This window comes from Eptesicus fuscus, chromosome 1, assembly GCF_027574615.1.
Source record: "Eptesicus fuscus isolate TK198812 chromosome 1, DD_ASM_mEF_20220401, whole genome shotgun sequence".
In the NCBI taxonomy this organism is placed as follows: Eukaryota; Metazoa; Chordata; class Mammalia; order Chiroptera; family Vespertilionidae; genus Eptesicus; species Eptesicus fuscus.
In genome coordinates, this window is record NC_072473.1 from 132367958 (window position 1) to 132380488 (window position 12531).

Consider the following 12531-nt stretch of genomic DNA (forward strand, 5'->3'; position numbering starts at 1 on the left):
TGAATAAAATGCTTGTCTCACACTCCTCCCTCGCAAACTCGAGCTTTTTAATGCGTTTTCTTCTCTGCAATTCCTCAGGGCCCTGGGCCTGTCCCCGGGGTACGTGGGTCAAGTTCATCAGGGCAGCACGTGCCTAGGCCCCCTCTGGGAAGACTGCTTGCCTGGCTGGCCACTGGGCGCCTTGGTACAAACTGCCCGGCTGTGCCACCAGCCTCCCTGGCCATCTGGGCTCCTGTGGGTGGGTGGCATCTCCCAGAGAGGGATGACAGTCCCCCTGCACATGCGCACATGTGTTGTTGCTCCGTGTGCAAGGCCCGATCACACACTGTAGCACCCTAGAGGCTCTGGGGCGGGTGGGATGGGGGGGGGGGGAGGAGGGGAGGATGCTAGAGCTAGAACCCAGGGCCAAGGCCGAACTGAGGCAGTTATAGCTGCTTTGCGTGGGCACTGGCTCCTGCTCGCTTGCTCGTTCTACTGTTGCTGCTGTGTTTTCTCTCTCTTCACCTTTATGTCTTTTCTGAGACTCTGGATCCTAACTGCTTCCCACCTGGACCTGGCAGGGATGTTAGCCCTGAGGAGATCTCATGCAGCCTAAGGAAGAACATTCTAGCACCTGGAACTTTCCCGAGTGGGGAACCGTGGCTGCCCCTGGGCATGCCTTCTCTCTGCTGGCCCTGCAGCTCCATCAGCCAGGGGCTACCGCCGGCCGCAGCTGACTCACTGCAGCCTGCTGAGGGCATCTGGGGAGGATCGCGGTGTAGCCAGTTGACCTGGCCCTTGCAGCCCACCATCCCTACCCGCAGTGGGGGTCAGGCTCTCGGCCAGTGGTAGACAAAGGGTTCTTAAAATCAGGAAGGCGGGACTGGTGAGTGGTGAGGGCACCAGAGCCCTCGGAGCCAGCTCCCTGCACATCTCTGAGGGACGTGGCCAGTGCCAGCACCCTCCTACTTTTCATTCCCCTGCAACAATGGCAAATGCCATTGCTCTAGCCCATTTGGCTCAGCGGATAGAGTGTCGGCCTGCAGACTGAAGGGTCCTGGGTTTGATTCTGATCAAGGGTACATGCCCGGGTTTCGGGCTCAATCCCCAGTAGGGGCATTCAGAGGCAGCCGATCAATGATTCTTTTTCATCATTGATGTTTCTATCTCTCTCTTCCTCTCCCTGGGCACTCAGTATGTGTGTGTGTGTGTGTGTGTGTGTGTGTGTGTGTGTGTGTGTGTATTTGGCAGCTGCTGGGAGTTAGGCAAGCCATGGTGGCTACATCATCCAAGTCCTCTGAGAGGCACTGAATTGTCTATCCATCATGCCCCTCTTATCTGGCTCTTACAATCTCACGCACCTCTTCTGCTATGGTCCCTGAGCATCCGAGGGGGTATTCTAGGTGCTCAATTTACAAGCAAGGACCACAGCAATGGGAGAAGAAGTAGGCCAGGATGCCGGTCCCATAAGTAATAATCATAGAAACTATAGTTTCTGAGCCTTTAAAAATATATATTTTATTGATTTCAGAGCGGAAGGGAGAGGGAGATAGAAACATCAATGATGAGAAAGAATCATGGATCAGCTGCCTCCTACACACCCCTTACTGGGGATGGAGCCAGCAACCCGGGTATGTGCCCTGACCCAGAGTCGAACCATGACCTCCTGGTTCCTGGTCGACCTTCAACCACTGAGCCACACAGGCTGGGCTAGTCTCTGAGTCTTGAAGACTCAGTTGAGAAGACCTCTATAGTAGATAAAAGGCTAAGAGCTTCATTTTTGCTGGAATGAAGACAAGCGATGACAATCCAACAGATTCCCCTGATCTGAAGTCCAAACAGCCTGATGAACATCCTGACACCAGCTCAACCAAGCTGTGTGTGGCTTACGCAGCATCAGTTTCCAGAACTGTCTAAGCATGAGCTGTTGTGATGACTTCTCTGAAGCTTACATTCATGTGCTGGGGTCTACAATTGCAGGTCTCAGAAAAAAGAAAAAAACAGTTTTAGTTGTCAATAATTCCAAGGCAAAAGATGGATGGGAGAAAAATGGAACACTAGTTCAGAGGGCTTTAGCTAAATATTTTTATTAGAAAACTAGTGGCCTGGTGTACGAAATTCATGTACGGGGGTCGGGGGGAAATCCCTCAGTCCAGCTTGCACCCTTTCCAATCTGGGACATCCCTCTCACAATCTGGGACTGCTGGCTCCTAACTGCTCTCCTGCCTGCCAGCCTGATTGCCCCCTAACCACTCCCCTGCCAGCCTGATTGATGCCTAACTGCCCTCCCCTGCCAGCCCAATCGCCCCCAACTGTCCTCCCCTGCTGGCCCAATCACCCCCAACTGCCCTCCCCTGCCACAACCCGCCTCCTCTGCGCAAGGTGGCAGAGATGCCAGGACCGACCTCCTCCGTGCCATGTGGAGCTGCAGGACCCCCAGGCCTCACCACACAGAGTGGCTGTCGGGCCCCACATCTGCTGTGTGTGTGGCCATCTTGTGATGACATCGCAGGCAAGGGCCACCTAGGCTTTTATTAGTATAGATTATTAGGATCCAGTCCAGTCTACAGGTGAAAATAAGATTTTAAAGACAATTAACTAAACTAGAAACCAATATCTATAATTGGGCAGTATGCTTTCTATTGAAACAATTTTCCCCTCTAAAATCACCCTCATTTTATCAAAGAGAGCCAAGTTAAGACTAATTTATTGTATAAGTCTAGTTTCAACAAATTTGGCCTGTTATTTGCATAAGTACAACCAGAATAGGAATTGATCATATAGGCTCTTCAAAATCTGCATTGCTGGAACTTCATGAGGAATTTCCAGACTGAACTTTAATTAGCCTCCACATAGTTGCCATCAGCATTTGCCTGAAATACCTATCAGGTTTTTTTTAAAATATTTTTTTATTGATTTCTGAGAGGAAAGGATAGGGAGAGAGAAACATCAATGATGAGAGAGAATCATTGACCGGCTGCCTCCTGCATGCCCCCTACTTGGGATCGAGCCCGCAACCTGGGTATGTGCCCTTGACTAGAATCGAACCCGGAATCTTTCAGTCAGTGGCCAATGCTCTATCCACTGAGCCAAACCAGCTAGGGCTGAAATACCTATCGTTTTGACTGAATTCCTCAGATATTCAAGGTTCTCAAAATGTCTTGAGGTTCTTCCTTTGCCATCTCCCAGGGAAGCAGTCTTCATTCCTTACTGAGTAACTGCTGTGAAGCATGTAAGTAAGTACCAGGCTGATCCTCCAAGGGACATATATTTGCTTCCAAAGTCAATCTTAATTCCTTAAAGTTTTCAGGTGACATCCAGAGTCTATTCATGTCTCTCTCAAACATAACGTTTAGTCAAAGTCTTGGTAATAAACCAATTTCCAATTGTGTACTAGAATAAAAACAACATATGCCCATCGAATTTATACAAACTACCAATTGCCATGAAAATAATAATACTCATTCAGAGTCTTCTGACTTTCAGAGGAATCAAGTAGGGAGATAAAATAGAAATGTCTCAATATTGCTCACAAAGGTATAATTTACCAAATTGCTCTAAGTCTTAGGTAGTTTGAGAAAACAAGTTTCCTTATATCTGGAAAACAAAAGATTAAAAATTAGCAATATTCCCAACAAAAAGTTATAAAAATAATAATCCTCAGTTCATTCAGTCCCATATAATTAATTCTTATCTATCTGGATCCTTTGCCTGCAGTTCATGAATGCAGTTATTCCTTAGAGTTTTAGAAATCATCCAGTTTATTTATTTATTTTTAAAATGTTTTTAAAAAATTGATTTTAGAGAGGAAGGGAGAGTGAGAGAGAGAAACATCAATGATGAGAGAGAATCATTGATCGGCTGCCTCCTGCACACAACTGACCGAACATGCGACCCTTTGGTCCTCTGGTCAACACTGTAACCACTGAGCCAAAGCAACCATGGGCCCTAGCCAGTTTTGCTCAGTGGATAGAGCATCGGCCTGTGGATGGAAGGGTCCTGGGTTTGATTCTGGTCAAGGGCACATGCCCGGATTGCGGGCTCCATGCCCAGTAGGGAGTGTGCAGGAGGCAGCCGGTCAATGATTCTCTCTCATCATTGATGTTTCTATCTCCCCCTCTCCCTTCCTCTCTGAAATCAATAAAAATATATTAAAAAAATAAAAATACAACAAAGTGGCCATGGAACCCTTTTCTTTTAACAGCTATCAGCTGTTACAGTGTGTATACATTTTGGGGGGGACAGCCTGTATATTTCCTCCCAGCACAATTTTTTAAAGTGGTACAAGACAAGTTTACTAATGAACCTAAACATCTTTAGTTTCTCTGTAATAAGAAGAAAGTAGGTAACCCTATGTTCAGTAATTAGTGTTTTATTATTTTATCTTATTTGAAAGCGGCCTAAAACAGTCAATGAATATTCATTATTTCATTTAGCTAGCAAAACTTTAAAGTTTCAAGTTACCACAGAGATTTATAAAACTATTTAAGTACAATATAATTATTGCTAAAGAGATAACCTAAAAGAAATTTTATCCCATTTACATTTATTTAACTTTCTTGCTCCTAACAATTAAGTTTAGATTACTTATGAAAGTTTTATCATACCAAGTTATTTTTTCTTACTGACAATTTTGCAACAGAGATGACATGAACTTATTTAACTAATAAACCCTGGTAAAATAAAAGTTTTATTTAATAATGATGATTCTAAAGATATGCCTATTTAACCAAACCAAATTCAAACCAGCTTTAATATCAAGTATTTTCTCATATTTCATGATTCCAAAAAGCATTTTGGTTATTTCTGTTATAGTTTTGAAAATTCTCATATAAGCACTTATTTGTTTAAGCCAATTTAATAACTTTTTAAAAAAAACAATGCCATCCAGAGGTAGAAAATACCACAACTCACATGATCATACAGATTGACACACACAGAGATATTTTATCTATGAGACAAATACCATAAAGCACTAATTTAGAAAAGAAAAGCTGGAATAAATTGAATTGATCTGCTGAGATGGCTAAGATTTATTTTTCTTTTAATAAGAATTACCTCCATGAAACTTGCATTTTTTTATTTTTAATATATTTTTATTGATTTCAGTGAGGAATGGAGAGGGAGAGAGAGATAGAAACATCACTGATGAGAGAGAATCATTGATCGGCTGCCTCTTGCACGCCCCCACACTGGGGATTGAGCCAGCAACCGGGGCATGTGCCCTGACTGGGATTGAACTGTGACCTCCTGGTTCATAGGTCAAAGCTCAACCACTAGCCATGCCAGGTAAAAGAGATGCAATCAATTGAATTTGACACAACTTGAACACAGAGCCTGTTTAAACGCTCCAATTTTCCTACTCTTATCAATCCTTACATTTTCATATTCTTTCATCTAATTGTAGTCTGAGTCAGGGCTTCACCTTTGGTTTTTGTACCACAGTTCAGGAATTTCCATTTCAAGAAGTCCTGGAAAATTCTCTTTTTTATTCCCTGACCATTTTCCCACTCTTGAGTAAAAAGACTTTGGGTTCCCAGTGAGAGGTCAAGCCAAGAGACCCTGGCCAAGTTATTTAATCTTTAACTTGATTTAAACAGCCTGACTAATACCCCTAGCAATTGCTGGTCAGGTTTTTCTCATTGTAATCTCTTCCTCACAGTCTTTTAAAGTTCTCTACACTGGTGTAAACAAAGCAGACTTATTTGGGGACTTAACGGGCCAACAGGAGGTCAAATTGGCCCCATATAGCCTTTGATAGTGCTATACTAAAACCTTTGTCCTAACCACGTTAATGTCTGTTTTATTTTGCCTCCCTTTTTTTTTTCTTTCATCAGTTCATAGCTAAAAGTACTCCAGTTCTATAGAACACAGCCCAGAGAGCAACACTGGGGTACAGAGATGAAATTGCCCATGTTACTAAGGTCTTTATCAATCAAAATCATGACATTTTTAGCTTGAGAAAGTTTAAATAAATCCTAGGATTAAACAGTCCACACACAAAAAAAGACAGGGAACACATAGTTATAAGATCTGACAATTCAGCAACCCTTGAATCTTTCTAAAGTTCAGCCAGCAGCAAGTCAGACACAACAGACAAGATAGTAGGAGTGGTTGGGTGACCCCAACTTCCTGCTATGTCTGGAACCCTGAGTACTATTCCCTGGGTTGGGGAGAGGTATGGGTGATGAACATGAGGTCTGCTCAGTCCGGTTGATATGAGGTGAACAGCTGCCTCAAGTTAGGCCAGGACCCGCTTGTGCCGCCCACTCTTTTGGGGTTTGCTGAACCACAGAGTTGGCCCCTTTCCCAGAAGATGAGACACAGACTCAACAGGTGACAAATTACAGCCTCAACCAGACTGGCAAACAAGCTTTCTCCCTCTTGGTTCCCACCAAGTTTCTCTGAGTCCAGGAGAAGGAGACTAGATCAGACACCAAGATTTCTCAAGTACCATTTCCCTCCCGGCTCCCATTGGTGCTTCCCAGAGCCTTAGAGGAGGGTGGTTTTCCTGGGGTTGTCACCCATGAAACCTTACCATAAGACATCTTCCATTTCCCAAACCAGAGCAAATTCCAAATCTAGACCTTTTGAAGTCCTCCTTCCCTATCTGCAAACAAAAGCACCGTAGGTCAGGGGCAGTTGGTCATGGACGGCCATCTAGCCTCCACCTTCAAGACAATAAGTCTGGCCCTAGCTGATTAGCTCAGTGGATAGAGCATCGAACTGTGGACCAAAGGGTCCTGGATTTGATTCCAGTCAAGGGCAGACTCCTCCACAGCCCTGGCCGGGGCAACCAATCGATGTGTTTCTCTCACATCCATGTTTCTCTCTGTCTTTCCCTCTCTCTCTAAAAATCAGTGGAAAAATATCCTTGGGTGAGGATTAAAAAAAAAAAAGACAATAAATCTGGGCAGCTGCCAGGTGGGAGCCTGGTGGCCAGCCCTGGGTCAGGGGTTCACAAATCCACAGGCAAAAGGCCGCCCCACATTAGACACCAAAATTGTTACTGGACTAAAGGGGTTCATTTGTCTGCACATATCAAAGCCCAATAAGACACAAACAAGAGTTGCAGCAAAGAAAGTAAGGGTTTATTTTTAGAAAACAGCCCACCCCAGGAGAGAGGTAAGCTTGTGCTCAAAGACCTGGCTCCCCATAACTTCAAGGGGATGGGTTATATAGGGGCAAAATCATCAATCATGATGACTAAGGGAGTTAGGGTCATGGTCTCTACTGACTGGTCGGCACTAGAATAGTTTTATCAGTCTATCTAGTCCTGATGTCAGCCATTGCCTCCCTTCCTCTGGTTTTACTGATTTTCTGGGCCTGGAGCTGAAATACAACCGAGGTCTAGATGTTATTTCTAGTTTGATCAAATCTCTGTGGGCAAGAGACCCAACACTTTGTTCCTAAAATTATTTGATGCTGATTAGAACCTCATCGTTCCGAGGGCTTAATGATTGAAGGAGTGGCCGTGCAAGAGAGAAGGAGGCAGGTGAATCAGGTGCCAGATGAGGCCAGTTTGAATCAAAAGGAAAGAAAGCAGAAATGGTCATATTAAAGAAATAAAGTTTCTGTATGGTTACATTACTCTAATCAAATTTTACAAAAACGTTTTAATTCTTTGTACAATTACCATCCTATGTAAAGCTGACATTTGTGTTGACTGTAAGATTTTCATGGAGTCAAGATCACAGGGTAAAAAAATAAAAAAGATTGCTCAGAGTTTAGAAACAAAGACTGTAAATTAGCCATTTAATATAGAGTCAGAGGATAGAGTCTTTTCTTCATGGAGAGAAAATGGTGTGAATGTTCTCAAGATTGCTCCGGAAACAGCAGTTATAAACAGGTAAAGCTGTACTGCCTCTGACATTTATTAATGAGGAAAGTTTATTAAATTTTATTCTTCTTTGTTGTTGGTGGTGGTGGAAATAAAGTTTATTGGGGGATAGACAGACTTCCCGCTGCAAGAGGACAGCAGGAAGGGGGCCCAAAGTGGGTTACCCTTAAATTTTATTCTTTTTTTTAAGTGTCTAATTTATTCTAGAACTCTCCAGTGTCCCTGCATTCCCTGCTGCCTTCCTAAGGATGCAGCGGGGTTCATGGAAGTAGAACGGGAATTTGGGCAGGATTTGTTGCTCACAAACCTTGGACAAATCAGCATTGGTCTCCTCAATTGTAGAAGAGTGAGATTAATGCCTGCCTTACAAAGTTGTCAAAAATATAAAGAGTAGAAAGCATTTAATACAGGGCCTAGAACCTACTAGGCACTCATGAAGTCGTTTTTATTATAATCATTGTTTAAATTTTATTCTTAAAAATTTCTTCAAATTATTACAAAACAAAGAGAAACAGTTGTTAATACCTATATTGGAACATTATTATAATGTTGTTATATTATTATTATACTAGGGGCCCAGTGCACAAATTCGTGCACCTTGAAAGGAACTGTGGGCCATGAGGCTGTGGTAAGCACAGGGGTGGGTCTTGGCCCATCCTCCATGCCCACACCTGGCCCTCCCACTGTGGCTCCCAATCCCCTGTCTGCTGGCAGCCCCGCTCCCGCTGCTGCCATTCCCATGCACTGACAGTGTTGGCCCCACTTGCACCTGCTGAAGGCACAGAGTGATTGGGGCCAGTGCTGTCAGCGGGTGTGAGCAGCAGCTGCTGCCCTGATCGCCCCTCAGGAGCAGGGGGAGGTGGAAAAGCCCTCAGGGGCGATCAGGGCCAGCAGCCGCCGCTCACACCTGCTGATGGCACCAAGCAATTGGGGCTGGCGCTGAGCACTGGCAGTGCATGCAAGCAGTGGCTCTGGTGCTGGCAGCAGGTGCAAGCGCCGGGCAGGACCATGGTATGTGGGAGCAAAGAATTTTCAGTAACCACCAGAAGCTTGCCCCGATGACAGCGACCGGCACCCCACCTTGGTCTGGTGCACCCGCTCACTTGCTCCATCCTGCCTCAGCTGTCGCCTGCCATGTTCTGCGCACGCCCTGTGGTGGTTAGCACATGTCATAGCAACTGGTTGTTCGGTTGTTCTCATTGTTCCACCGTTCAGTCTATTTGCATATTAGCCTTTTATTATATAGGATAACTAGAGGCCCAGTGCATGAAATTTGTGCATGGGTAGGGTCCCTAGGCCTGGCCAGTGATCAGGGTCAATCAGGGCCTTCCAGCTGCTGGCCGGGGCCTTCCTTCATTCCACGCTGCCCCCTGGTGGTCAGCGCACGTCATAGCAAGAGATTGAACTCCCGGTCTCTCAGTGGAACTCCTGAGGGGACACTTTGCATATTAGCCTTTTATATATATATAGATTGTAATACTGTTATCTTTTTTTTAAATCCAAAATATGTTTATTGGGATGGTTCCCCACTCACCTTGACTCAGGGTGCTTTTAGTGCTGCTTCCCTCTGAGGGAGCCTCCTCTGTCAGCCTTGCTTTTCCTCTTATGCGCTGACAGAGGACAGTGGAGCAGCCAACACACAAAACTACCGGCTAAAGATGGTGGTGAGTTTATGGCATCCTGGGCATTTCACATGCATGAAGTAGGAATTGGGGAGGTCATCACCACCAGAAAGGCTGCTATTATTTTATCTTAAAGCTGTTTTTTTAATCTTACATATATTTTTATTGCTTTCAGAGAGGAAGGGAGAGGGAGAGAGAAACATCAATGATGAAAGAGAATCCTTGATCAGCTGCCTCCTGCACGCCCCACACTAGGGATTGAGCCAGCAACCGGGGTATGTGCCCTGACTGGGATTGAACTGTGACCTCCTGGTTCATAGGTTGAAGCTCAACCATTGAGCCAAGCTGGCCGGGCTATCTTGATGCTGTTTTTAAAAGAAATCCCTTCCTTATAGTATGAATATTTCCTCAATAAAAGCTATTTTAGATCATTTTTAAAAAGGAAAAAAATGTTGTTCAATACTGCTAGGAATATTTACTGTTTGTCCCAGCTGAAACCTGAAAATATATCTGAAAATGTCAGAAGTTGGCCATATTGGAAGCTGAATTCAAGTTTGATAAGAACTTTCTTTAAGGCCTTCTCTTTTAAGACAGGAATCTTTTCATTTTCTATCTAAGTTGGAAACCTTCTCCCTGAGGTAAAGAAAATTGAAAAGAATATAGTTGGATCAGCCCCTTTATATCATTTAGATTGCAACCCAATTCTTTGAGGAATTAAAAATAACTGACTTGTCCTACAAATTGAGTCCCTTTTAAAAATAGTTATGTTTTTATTGATTTTAGAAATAGGAAAGGAGAGAGAGAAAGGCAAGCATCTATCTGTTGCCTCCTGCCCAAAGCTAGGGCATGTGCCCTGACCTGGAATTAAACCAGTGACCTCTCAGTGCAATGGATTTCATGTAACACACCCTTATGCCGTCTCCTTTGATTCTAATGTACAAAACAAGATGCAAAGCTGCCATTCTCCGGAACATTTTCTCAATCTGTTGAGATTTTGCTTCCCGGCAATTGTTGTCAGTTTGGTTCAAATAAACTCATAAAAATTCTCTACAAGGTTTGGACGTTTTCTTACGTCAACAGGAAAAACTCACATTTAGAAAAACATATACAGATGACTTCCTTAAGGTAATGGCAAGTTCCTTCCTAGCTCTCAAGGTCTTTAGAGAAATGATTGCCTTTTAATTTATTTTTGGATTGACAGGCAAAGGTCATTGTTGCCTATTCAAAAACCAACAGGAGTCCTCAATTTGGGGGTGTGGTGAGAGGAGAGACTTTATTCAGTGAAAACAGTTCAATTGTGATATAGCTTGTCTGTATAATAGCATGGCTGTGGAACCGCACGGTTGTGGAACAGCACAGCTGTGAACCAGCCCTGGTGTGGTAGCCCTGGCCAGGAGGCTTGATGTTACAGCTGAGATTGGTATTGCAGCTCCAGTTGAAGAAATACAGTTGTTGATGGAACCTGAGAGTGTACTTCATTGAGACAGAGGTAAAGCTGGCTTATATAGAGGAGTGCCCCCCATTGGCCCATTTCTATGCAAATCGGGACTCCAAATCATCACTGTTTGATTGGTCCAAATAGCACTGTTCTGATTGGTAGGTAAATAAGCAAATCCTATCTAATAACGAGGGAATATGCTAATTGACCATCACTCCATCACAAAGATGGCTGCACCCACAGCTGAGGCCAAGTTCCCTTAAGGAGCCTTAACGAGCAATCAGCAGGGACCTGAGGCTATGCCCTCCCCACCCCCATGGGGCTTGACAGGGGACCTCAGGCCACACCCCCCACCTGGCGTCAGGTTGGGGGAACTCAGGCTGCACCTCCTGCATTGGCACCAGGCCAGGGGACCTCAGGCTTCGATGCCCACCCCGGTGCCAGGCCAGGGGACCTGAGGCCACACCCCCCGCCTGGCGGGGCTTGACGGGGGACCTCAAGGTGTACTTCCCATCCTGGTGCTGGGCTAGGGGACCTCAGGCTGCTCCCCTGCCCCAGCGCCAGGCTGGGGGACCTCAGGCTGCGCCCCCCCATCAGGTGGGGCTTGACAGGGAACTTCAGGCCCCGCCCCCCACCCCAGCACCAGGCCAGGGGACCTGAGGCTGCGCCCCCCTGCCTGGTGGGGCTTGACAGGGGACCTCAGGCTGTGCTCCCCACCCAGCGGGGCTTGACAGGGGACCTCAAGATGCACCCCCAGTGCTGGGTCGGGGGAACTCAGGCCATGCCCCCCGCCCAGCAGGGCTTGATGGGGGATCTGAGGCTGCGCCCCACCCCCTGCCAGTGGGGCTTGGTGGGGGACCTGAGGCTGTGCTCCCCTCCCAGTGCTGGGCTGGGGAACCTGAGGCTGTGCCCCCCCATCTGGCGGGGCTTGACCAGGGACCTCAAGGCATGCCCCCTACCCCATCTGGGGGACCTCAGGCCATGCCCCCTGTCCTGGCACCGGGCCAGGGGACCTGAGGCTATGCCCCCTGCCCAGTGGGGCTTGACAAGGGTGGGACTGGCTGGGTCTGGATCTAGCCCAATTGGGGGGGGCAGCCGGGTCTGGGTCTCACGCGATTTTGAGGTGCATGTGGGTTGGCGGGGACTTGACTCTGGGTCTCCCTTTTAATGTGCACGAATTTCGTGCACTGGGCCACTAGTGAAGATATAACTGCACAGCCCTGATTGGCTGTGGTTGACTCCGGACTTTAGCAGCTACCTTTCTATGGCTCAGAGGTAGGAACATAGTCCAACAGGCAGGCCGCTTGGTGCAGCTCTTCCCTGAAATGCAGCAATAATGAGCGACTTCTCTAAACAATGGCTGCTGGATTCTTGTTTTGAATTTGAGCCCAATTAACCAGAGGAGACTTTTTTTGGCAGGTATATTCTTCTCAGGGTCAACAGGATATGTTTTGGATACAAAGGTCTATTCTTTGGCATCTTAAGGGCAGTGTTTTGTTTCCAATTTCTCCTTAATTTCCTTTGGATGTCATTGGCCCAGTCAACCCTACATTTGGCTCTTTCAATTTGGAATTTTCATTTGTCTTGTTTTTCTCCTTTCTCTTCTTTCAGTGGCCCATCATTTACTATTTCTCTGTTGTTAGGAGTGTGTG